General features: G+C 38.7%; 1 long non-coding RNA gene across 1 annotated transcript in view; it reads left to right on the top strand.

The window, feature by feature from the left end:
- The window catches only part of LOC132492652 (uncharacterized), a 406,999-nt gene that overhangs the window by 280,592 nt on the left and 114,338 nt on the right, over positions 1-12,069 (top strand). The gene's annotated exons all lie outside the window — the stretch shown is intronic.

Genomic DNA, 12,069 nt, shown 5'->3' with positions numbered 1-12,069 from the left:
TACTTGCAGCCAAAAACAATCTAACAAGTATATTTACCTTACATCGTTAAAAGGAATAATAATAAAAATGTTTTAAACTTAACAATGAACTTATTTAACAATGAGCACTAAAGAGCTCTCTACAAGAATTAGGAGCAAGTATGCTTATTATCAAAGATCACTATTTTAAATTGTTATGGAAACTAACCTGGCATTGAGACATTAAGTAGAAAACAAGAGCTACAACTATTGAGCAAGAATGTAAAATAGTATCTAATACAGTTATTAGGTACCAGGAATTAACTGCCTTACATACATTATCTCACTTAATCCATAAAGGAATTCTATGATATAAATGCTATTATTATCTTCATTTTAAAGGTAAAGCAAGGGGAATTCAAGTAACTTAAGTAAAGGCAGAAGTTGGGATTTGCTCCAGGCAGACTGCTTTCAGAGACCATAGCCTTAACATAGACACCCTTTTTCATAAACTGTACATGAAATAACTATTTGCCTGCAACACACACACACACACACACACACACACACACACACATACAAGATAATAAACTCTAAAAGTCTTAGAATTACGAAGAATGTTTAATAAAAATTCTAGATACAGGATCAAAGGGATGAGTTAACAGCTGGCTCCTTTCCTCCATCCTCATGGATGGCTACTGCTAGCTCAAGGAATTGTGAGGAGTAGATCTACAATGATTGCAAAATAAATAATAATCTCTAGCTAAGAATTTGTACAAACCAAGCACTTGTACCTCGTTGTTGAAATTAGAGTGAGGAATCTGTATTGATAAGATGCAGCAGCCCTGGAGAATGGACTCTACTCCTGTATCCCTAAGGAGGTTACTTGATAAGCTATATAAAAGTTGAGATGGTCTACCACATAGCCCCATTTCTTAACACCATGCATATATCAAGTGTGAAGTAACTGGAACATTGGAATCTGTGCCTGAAAATCATAAACTCTCTTCTATGTTGTTGTTGTGCATGCTGTTCTCTTGTCCATCTGTATCTTTTCCTAATGCTAAATTGACTTAAAGCTGGGTGAAGCCTATTGTGTTTTGTGAGCTTGATTGTTGCTCCAATACCAAGACCATTGCTGGAGAATGGGCTTCCCTGGTGGCGCCCTGGTGGTGCAGTGGCTACGAATCCGCCTGCCAATGCAGGGGACACAGGTTCGAGCCCTGGTCCGGGAAGATCCCACATGCTGCGGAGCAGCTAAGCCCGTGTGGCACAACTACTGATCCTGCGCTCTAGAGCCCACGAGCCACAACTACTGAGCTCGTGTGCCACAACTACTGAAGCCCGCACGCCTAGAGCCCGTGCTCTCCAACAAGAAAAGCCATCGCAATGAGAAGCCCACACATCACAACGAAGAGTAGCCCCCACTCGCCGTTAGAGAAAGCCTGTGCACAGCAATGAAGACCCAACACACCCAAAAATTAATAAATAAAATAAATAAATTTACTAAAAAAGAAGAAAATAACTGATTTCCCATATGCCTGAAATAACTAGTTAGAACTTATACTGCAGAATAGCATCCTTTAACAAAAACACAAGCGTAAAACAATGCTAGCAAGAAATGTACATCAATATTTAACTATGGCAAAAGTGAAATGAGGTAAGCATTTTCTAACTCTTCTTTGGCAGGAATCTCCCTTTCTAGGGAAAAATTCAGATTTATGAAATTGAAACTCTAAAATATTCCTGTCTTTTTAGCCACTCATTTCATTTCAAGAATGTATCTTAATGAAATAGGCATGGTTTAGACAAAAGTATGGGGACAAAACTACTTACTCATCACAGTGTGGTAATTTTAAAAAAAAGATTTTTTTAAAGGTAAATAAATATGACTTACAATATTAATAGCCATTAAAACTAATGTTTTTGAAGAATGTTAAATAGCTAAAGGTAAGATTAAAAATAAAAAGCTAAAGGAGGGCTTCCCTGGTGGCGCAGTGGTTGAGGGTCTGCCTGCCGATGCAGGGGACGTGGGTTCGTGCCCCGGTCTGGGAGGATCCCACGTGCCGCGGAGCGGCTGGGCCCGTGGGCCATGGCCGCTGAGCCTGCGCGTCCGGAGCCTGTGCTCCGCAATGGGAGAGGCCGCGGCGGTGAGAGGCCCGCGTACCACAAAAAAAAAAAAAAAAAAAAGCTAAAGGAAAAAGCAGAATCCAAAACTGTATGCAGAATATTATTTCAATTGCACTACACACACACACACACACATCCCCCACTCAAGCATGTATGTTGGAAATACGCTAAAATATTAACCTTGTTCTTTCAGAGAGTAGGATTATGGATAATTCTATTTTCTTTTATACCACAAAATTTAATCTGCATGAGAGCAAAAATACATTTGTCTTGTTCATTGCAATCTTTTGAGAATGTCTCATATATTATAGGTGCTAAAGACATATCTTGAACAAATGAACATTTTTTCCCTTTTCTAAAATAAGTATTTATTGCTTTCTAATAGGAAAAATTCAATAATTATTTAAAATGTGTATATGTATATATAATCTGTCCTTGAATAAATTCTATACAGATTTGTAGACAGGTTAATTTCCGTATATGTAAATTTACACATCATATAATTTTAATCCAAAAGAATTTGCTCCCAAACCCAAGTTTGTGCACCCAAACATCAAATTTTTATTAGTTATTTCCTTTTATTAGTTATATGCTCGACAAAGAAATTCTTTTAAGTATAAGTATTTCCAGAATCTTTTTGACTCTACATTTCCCCCTTATTCTCAATTTCCATACCAAAAACTACAGTTAGATAATATAATTCAAGAGGATAAACTTGGTCATTCATTAATGAAATGTTTTAACAAGGATAATGTTTCTTCCTTAATAAAAAAAAAAGTTTAAAGTACATTTGAAATGAAGTTCTAAGTGATTATCAGGGTTTCATGAAAATAAGGAAATTCTTGATCAAAATTTCACTCAGCAATACATGTGGAGGTTTGTGATCCTCTAGGAAAAGCACTGGGTCCCAAGAACAAGTGTTTGGCAAACTCTTAGACTGCAGTGGTGGAGGCCAGTTCAAACTAGTTTAATTGAAAAGGAAATTTAATGACTTACTGAACCAGGAAGTCATAGATACATATGGTGTCTGGCACAGTGAAATCAGTGGGCTCAAACAACATTATCAGAGCTTTCTTTCTCCATTTCATGATTCTATTACTCTACCTAGCTACATTCTGCATGCAGGCTATCACCACATGGAAGACAACATGACTACCGGCAAGACAACTACATCTTTCCTTAACATCCCTAGTTTAACATTTCCAGAAATAGAACTTCCCTATCTGTCTATATATCAATCCTATGCAATGCTCTGCTTGACCATCACCCAAAGTTGGTCAGACTCAAGGTTAAGGGCATAGTCCTCCAGACTGCCAAGTATGCCCAAGACTTCTGACACCAAGTGAAAAATCAGAGGGAACAGTCTCAAGACTGCTCTCATTTCAGACACCAGGCACAAGTTCAGTGTTCCCAAAAGGACACCCTTACTTCAGACCAGCTAGCTAAAAATTCAGGGAAGTTCTCATGACCACCCACAGGTTTGATGGTTCACTAGAACAACTCATAGGACTTGGGAAAACATTAGACTTATCATTATAGTTTTATTATAGCAAAAGGATACAAGTTAGAATCAACCAAAGGAAAACGTGCATAGGGCAAAATCTGGGAGGGTTCCAGATGCAAAGCTTTCACCATCCTCAGAGATGCATTACTCTTCCAGCACCTATATATGACAATACTCTAAGAGTACTCCCAGCTAAGGAGGCTCACCCAAACGTCCACGTCCAGAGTTTTTATGGGGGTTTAATATGTAGGCATGATTGATTGAATATTACCTGCATGGTTTAGCTCAATCTCCAGCCCACATACTTCCCAGAAGTCAGTCTGACATCACGTGGTCTAAGGAGCCCACAGTTATATATAACTCCAGCCCATAGTTATATATAAAGATATATCTAGTTATATCAAGGGTTACAATTTATGACTAAGATATAAGGAAAGATAGATGGCTATAAACTTGTATATTTATCAGTATTAATAGCAGAAGTAACCAGTGCCAATTCTGTCAACTGGAATATTGACACTAGCAGAATATGACAGAATTATGAACACCATTTCTGAACACCCAAGCTCCAAGTTCCATGGGAACAAATTTCTCAGGCCACATAAGATATATTTACTTTCATGATATTATGGATCATATGATCTAAACAATCACTTTTAGCCTAAAAGAGTTAGTAGAATGTCTAACTTGTGAACAAAGAATAATAAGGAAGACAAGCTTCCTTATTAATAATAAGCACCTTCCCTTCTCCAGAAAATGTCAAAGGGTTATGCTAAAATAATTTTCCACACAGTCTGAGCATCATAGTACTTCAAAGAACATTGCTTCAAAGCCAGACTCCCAGCCTGGAAATCTTCAAGCCATCTTTGACTCCTCCATCTCTTACATTCAATCAGTTATTAAATCTCCTGGATTTTTCCTTAAAATTTCTCTCAAGTTTGTTCCTTTAATCTCCATTTTCTCTGCCACCATCGCAGTCCATGTCATCACCTTTTGTTAAAACTTTACCTCCTCCAGTTTTTTCTCCCCTGAATACAGCCTATAAAATTCTGCCTCTTTATCTCCCTAAAAATACTATTTATACTTACATCCTGCCACATCCTTGCCCTGGAGCCTGTAATCCAGTCGATCCTTTGATTCCAAGGGAGGAGCTTTTTAAAAAAAGCACTGATGCCAAAGTTCTACCTGAAGAGGTTCTGATTTAATTCATCTCAGTCAGAGCAAGTCATGAATTTTTCTTTAAAAGTTCCTCTGGTGTTTCTAACGTGTAGCCAGATTTGGGAACCACTGTGATGAATCTATATTGCTTACTAAGTCAAGCTAGAACTCCTGTGGCAGTCACTGCAGGTGCTCTCCCCAGAGGCTTTACCATCCTTCTGACCTTTCTGTGTGTCCATTCCTTGGCTTTGGGGTGATTTGCTTTTAATAATTATCAGCACATACTACTCTCTTCCAATGACTGCCCTGGAGCTACTAGAGCTACTTTGTCCCTGCTCCTGCAAAGAAAACAGGGAGGGCCTGGGAGTTTACATCCCCTGGGATAACCAGCAGTTGATGCCCAAATAATGTGGAAGTGTGACAGCCTAGCTCCCTTGCCTGGATTTGGACATATTCTGAGGTGTAATTTACACTTCAGAACTCCCTGGCAGGATCAGGCTGAAACTAGGACTTTGCCTAAAAAAACACACACACTTATTTGGCTTCTTCCCCTTCCCTTCACGCCCTGACTCATTTCTCCTGGGAGTACTTCTCTAAGAAATCACTTGCACATGAATCCCCATCACAAGGTCTGCTTATGGAGACCCAAGGCAACCTAAGGCAACATCTTGGTCAAAACAGTTCATAACTTGTCACACCGTGTTTTCTACAATTATCCAACATCCACCAGCAATGCTAGTTTTCTCATCCACTGTGCTTATTCCACACCACTCTTTAAACCTGCTATTTCCCCTCACCCAAGATGCCTCTTCCCTGCCTCTGTGACCATCAAAACTTCCCACCTTGCAAAAATAAGCTCTAGATATCTCCCCCATCCCATGCAGAGCCCAAGGCCCTACCCACAGTAAGTGCTCAATCAATGTGGGTTGAACTGGTGCTGCCTCCTCCAGCAAACTCACCCTGACAATTCCAGCACAGGTAACTCTAGCTGTCTTCTCTAACTTGTATATTTAATGTCAAATCCACAATCAGTTGTTAATTCTTTCAACCAATACTTGTGTGATTACTACGTACCAGGAACTGTGCTCATCACAGGAAGTGAAACAGTGACTGAGGATATTTCTGCCAGCGTGGAGCTTACAGTCAAGTTAAGGATGCAGACATTAAGCAAATAATCACACAAAGAAATGTTAATTTATAACCATGAACATCTAAGATGAGAAAAATGGTGCTGTAAGAGAATATATGAGTAGTAATGTCCTTCTCTAGGATTTCTCTGAATAAATAATGAAGAAAGAACAACCTAAAATTACTGTCCTGTTTTCTATTCTAGGGGTTCTTAGACCTCCTTCCTCTGTAAAATTCCTACAAATTTTATGTAACTATGTATTATTCTATAAACAGATTTTCAAGGAGTACATGACCCAAAATTTTGCACAATGTTAACCCTGTAGAAAACAATGCCATGTTTATAAACTGACTCCTACATGTGCTTTATCTATCTTATCTGTAGGTCCTTGTTTATAGAAATATTAGCATTTTTGTTTTGTATCGCATATCATTTAGTTTAATGTTAGACACAGGCACATCACTTAACAAATATTTGTTTTCCTCCCCCTGTTTTCAGCCTGAGTATTTCTACAGAACTCAGACCCTCAAAAACCAATTTTAAAAGGGTCTTTATTTTCTTTATTGAATAAGAGCCCATTTTGAGCAGTTGTGGTTGGAGTGACAATGATTATCTGGGTTTTCTCTGGGTACCAGGAAAACAAGAGCAACAAAACAGGATTTGCATGTTAAAACCTGCCTGTGCTAGCTAGTGCCAAACAACTGTCACTACATTTCTTCAGAGTTCTGTTTCTTCAGGGAGTTAACACTTTCATTCTGGGAACTCCCTGCTGCATCCCCAAACCTTAGCTACCCTAAAAGTATATTACCAGGTAAAAGCAGAAAACATTCATTTCATACACAAAAAGATGAAAGCTGATTACTTCATCAGTTATACTGATCAATTTAAAAGAAAAACAATGAAAAATTAAAATTTCATTTCAAATGCCACTGGAAAATATTTGTGACTATTACACATACACTGAAAATAAGTGTTACATATGTATAAACTAAAAAATATGTGTTTCTATATACTAGAAATAAAGATGCTTTCAATATGTCTATTTAAATATGTTGCAAATAAATTAATGTATATAAAGGCCATAATTTTTAACTGACATCAACAAATACCTGAACATAAAATAATAAATAAGATTATGTCAGATTCCAATATATTGTTAAAAATGTAATAATTTCAACAACTTGTACTTGAATCTCAGGTCCAGAAGACCCGAAATAATGGTGCAAAACGTGAAAAACACAGAAACCACAGAAAATATTAAAACAATACAATAATTAAACTGTTTAATCAAAGTACAAAAAAACCTTCAAGTTTATTGTCCTCAACACCTATCAAAGATTGAAAGAGAGAAAAAGACTAATACAATGCCATATTCTCAATTCATGCTCTTCTTAAACTTCAAGCTCTGAGTCTCAAAGATAGGTTGTTACTAGGATATCTGAAGAGATGACACCATATGCACACATCAATATTTTAACAGACTGCCACTCTTGAATGATCCAGGGACCAAACATCAAATTTCTAAAATTTATTCCCTTTTCCCATAGGTTGACAACCCTTGTGCCCCTGTATTCCTGCTTAGCACTTCCATGATAGGTATGCAGATAAAGGAAGAGGAAGTTAGATGCAAATAATGTTGGCGCTTAACAACAATTCAGGTATAAGGTTTGATATAGTAATTGAAATCCATAGTTCAATCTCAAAGCAAGATTGGATTTATAGTTTTCCTTTCTTGTTAGCATATGGGATCAAATGCATGCTAAGTAGTTATACGTTAGAAACCAAGTCTCAAAAATGACTTTAGGAAGGTAGCATCAGGTACAAAATTACTGTCCATACAGGGAATGATGACAAGGAATCAAAGAGTATAAGGCAATCTAATTTTGCCATCTCTTGCTTCTACTTTCTAGGGCTTTGAAGCAAAGATTTGTGTTTCCTAACCTTTTGTCCTCCCAGGAATGTAGTACTCCCATAGACATTGTCAACAATTCTTCATGCTAACTCTACACTTTCTTTTGCTGCTTCAATGCAAGTAAAGATAAACTCATTTTACTGTAAATACGGATGGTTTTGATTTAGCTCCCCCTTTTTTTTTTTAAGAAGATGTTGGGGGTAGGAGTTTATTAATTAATTAATTTATTTTTGCTGTGTTGGGTCTTCGTTTCTGTGCGAGGGCTTTCTCTAGTTGTGGCAAGCGGGGGCCACTCTTCATCGCGGTGCGCAGGCCTCTCACTATCGCGGCCTCTCTTGTTGCGGAGCACAGGCTCCACACGCGCATGCTCAGTAGTTGTGGCTCACTGGCCTAGTTGCTCCGTGGCATGTGGGATCCTCCCAGACCAGGGCTCGAACCCGTGTCCCCTGAATTAGCAGGCAGACTCTCAACCACTGTGCCACCAGGGAAGCCCCTAGCTCCATTTTTAAAGTAATTTATTCTTTTTTTTTTTTTTTTTTTTTTTTTTTTTTTGCGATACGCAGGCCTCTCACTGTCGTGGTCTCTCCGGTTGCGGAGTATAGGCTCCGGACGCGCAGGCTCAGCGGCCATGGCCCACGGGCCCAGCCACTCCGTGGCATGTGGGATCCTCCCGGACCGGGGCACGAACCTGCGTCCCCCGCATCGGCAGGCAGACTCTCAACCACTGCACCACCAGGGAAGCCCAAAGTAATTTATTCTTAAATCTCGGCATTTTAATTATTAATGGCAAATGATCTGCTACCCACTTCATGAGTAATGAAGACTGACCAATATGTTGATATCCCAAAGTGGACAGCTGCTGACCATAAACAATTAACACTGACTTGCCTATTCTAACCAAGGAACTAAAGAACTGTGAGATACCTAACACGGCATCCTACAACTGAAAAAAGAAATACTTAGTAGCCATTTAGTCCTGTATTTTGCAACTCCTCTGTCAGGAACTCTCATATGCAATGAAAGACTACCAAATTTTTCTTTCCTTCCCTATTGACACTTTTAGCCAGGGTGAGGGGAATAAAGGTGATAGTAACCATAGTAGAAAGGAGATAGGCTAATAAATATGATGGAGGAGGTTTCACATGTGTATTATATATATAATATGATTGTGGATGAGTGCCATGGAAGAAACAACGTCTAGAGGTCAGGAAAAAGGCAGCCGCACTGTGCCCCAAGAAGGGTCACTGGGCTGTCACTGACCAGGAAAGACTCACTAAAAGCAGTGGGATAGGACTTAAATGTTTTTACTTTACTTCACAGTCAGCCAAAGTACTGCATTTTTCAAATTGGATTCATACTTGGGTTGCTTTCACTATGTAAATAAAACAAATGAAGAATTTTTCAATAACAATGGATCTTTTACTTGGCACGTTAAACCCCTCCCCCAACACCACCCCCCAACCCCGCCACTACCACCATCCTTAAGCCAAGGCACTCCTCCAATGATTTTGATTGAGCCTTTTGTAGAATTATGAACTTGGAGAGCTTTTTAAAGGAGAAAAGAACGAACTGAACGCCAGGTGGGATTTAGCCAAAGCTGTCACAGCTCTGGTTGTTACCCCTCATAATCCATCTTGCTGAATCAAAAAGCAAACTGTGAACAAACAGCTTAGGCAGTTTGTTTGAAGATACACTCCTGTCTTTCTAGGAGGGATTAAGTCATGGCTACAGTTTGTTTGGAAAATGATTATCCACATGAAAATTATTAAACTCATGTGGCATCTCTTTGAGCCGAAATGTTTTATAACTTTTCGCCTCTGGATCATAGTGACAATGATGCTGTAGTTTTTATACTAAAACACAGGCTCTCTCCACAGTCTTTCAAAAAGTCGTCAATTTTTTTTGCATTTGCCACAAGCATACAGAAGATGTTGACTTTCAAACTTTTAAATAATAAGGGTTCAAGCTCTGCCTTTAAACGGCATCACAGCAATACCAGATGTGGAGAGAAGAGGATTATTTTCAGCTTTTATTCTAAACACTGGATTCCATAAAAGCCACATTCATACCCTGCTGGGGGAGACAGATTAAGTGGCTGAGAGCTTGAGCAAGAAAGGAAGAATAAAGGCAACCCTGTGATACATCAGAAGTAAAGTGTTTTCCCTTAGAGTATAGAATGGAGTGATATTAAATTTTCATTGTGGTAAGCAGATCTAAACCTTGGAATACAGTATAATCTCTAAATATCTAAGCAATCAGCCTCTTTTATATCACCAAATATTGCATTTTTGATACTCAACGTATTTTGGTATGCAGGTAACTCTTGAATTGAGGTGAGAAGAGAGGCTGGGGGAGGAGGGTGCTATTCAACAAACACTAAATGGTTGCTATGTTTCAGGCACCATGGTGGGTCTTGGATAAACAGGCTTAATAAAACACTGGCCCTCTCTTCTTATACTCATAGTCTAGTAAGGGAGACAGACACGTAAACAACAGATTACTAACCATTGTGATAAAGAGCACAAAAGAAGGGTAACCATTATGTTGATTAAGCAGAACTCCATAGAATGCAAACAAACAAAAAAACCAAACAAACAACAACTTCATTCATTCCCTTTATACTAGGTCCTTTATAACCAATCTGCAGATTCATTTTTTTCTCTTGTCCTTTGAAGAAAATGTTGGGTAAGGAAAGGTCCCATAATTTTCTTAGACACTCTTCTTTTAAGTTACGTTTAGTGCCAAGAATAATCTAGCTCAGTAATAATAATGTCTAGTCCAGTTTATTAATCAAAACACCAACTTGATTTAAAGTTAAAACTTCTTCCCTCTGCCATCTGGTAGTAGTTTCCACCTGGGACACTTAAAGTGGAGGAGAAGGGTATGGTCTTCTTTTTCTCTAGTTCCTCCCTTGAATTCTTTAACCCATCCAACTCCCATCTCCACACACAAAATTGCTTCTGTTTCCATCAGGGATGGAACTAGGCAAAGAGAGAAGAAAGCATCAGGAAATGTCTTAACTTGACTGGTACTATTAGAATCTGAACAAAGTAAATTCTTTCTCTAATAAGGTAAATTTATTTATTTACTTACCCCACGAATATTAATGGAACACCAACTACATTTTAAAAACTGTTACAAACACTGAGGACACATAATAAAAAAAATCAAAGTCCCTGATTCCATGGACTTTATAGTCTAGTGGGGGCTATAAGTCAACATACATTATACTAAATATATATAATTTATTCAGATAGATGGTATGTAAAGTACAATGTTAATTATATAAAAAATATGTTAGGGCCTCCCTGGTGGCGCAAGTGGTTGAGAGTCCGCCTGCCGATGCAGGGGATACGGGTTCGTGCCCCGGTCTGGGAGGATCCCATATGCCGCGGAGCGGCTGGGCCCGTGAGCCATGGCCGCTGAGCCTGCGCGTCCGGAGCCTGCGCGTCCGGAGCCTGTGCTCCGCAACGGGGGAGGCCACAACAGTGAGAGGCCCGCATACCGCAAAAAAATAAAAATAAAAAAAATAAAAAAAATAAAAAATATGTTAGATGGTGACAAGTGCTATGGAAAAATATTAAACAGGAAAGGGGGATAAGGAGCATGAGAGGTAGGTTAATTTTACTTAGGGCAGTCAGGAAAGCTTTTTCTGATAAGGTGATATTTGAGCAAGAGACCTGAAAAAAACCGAAGGATTTAAGCCAAGAAAATATCAGATTAAAGAACACTCCGGCCTGAGAGAATAAAAACTGCAAAGGCCCTGAGGTAGGCAAATGTTTAGTATGTTCAAAGAACAGCAAGAAGGCCAGTAGTACGGCTAGAGTAGAACAAGAAAAAGAAAGAATGCTGGAGATGAGGCCAAAGAAGTAGAAAAAACTTAGATTGAATGTAAGGTATGCAGAGGCCACTGGGCTTTTTTCTGAGTTAAAGAGAGAAGCTCCTGGAAGTTTTGAGCAGAGAAGTAAAATGATATAATGTATGTTTTTAAAATATCAGTCTGGCTTCAAGGTGGAGAACAGATGGTAAGGCAAACATGGAAGCAGGAAGACAATTCGGAGGCTACCAGAAGAATTTAGGCAAGAGACGATGGTAGCTTGAATCACTAAGACTGAGTAGGAAGCAGGTAGAGAGCATTAGACAGATCTGAATATACTATAAAAGATTTAATGATGGAATAATTATGGGTATGAGAGTGAGAAAAAAGTCAAAGCTAACTGCAAATTTTTTTTTTTTTTTTGCGACACACGGGCCTCTCACTGTTGTGGCCTCTCCCGC

This window comes from Mesoplodon densirostris, chromosome 6 (genome assembly GCF_025265405.1).
Source record: "Mesoplodon densirostris isolate mMesDen1 chromosome 6, mMesDen1 primary haplotype, whole genome shotgun sequence".
In the NCBI taxonomy this organism is placed as follows: domain Eukaryota; kingdom Metazoa; phylum Chordata; class Mammalia; order Artiodactyla; family Ziphiidae; genus Mesoplodon; species Mesoplodon densirostris.
This window is presented reverse-complemented; position numbering and strand designations above follow the sequence as displayed.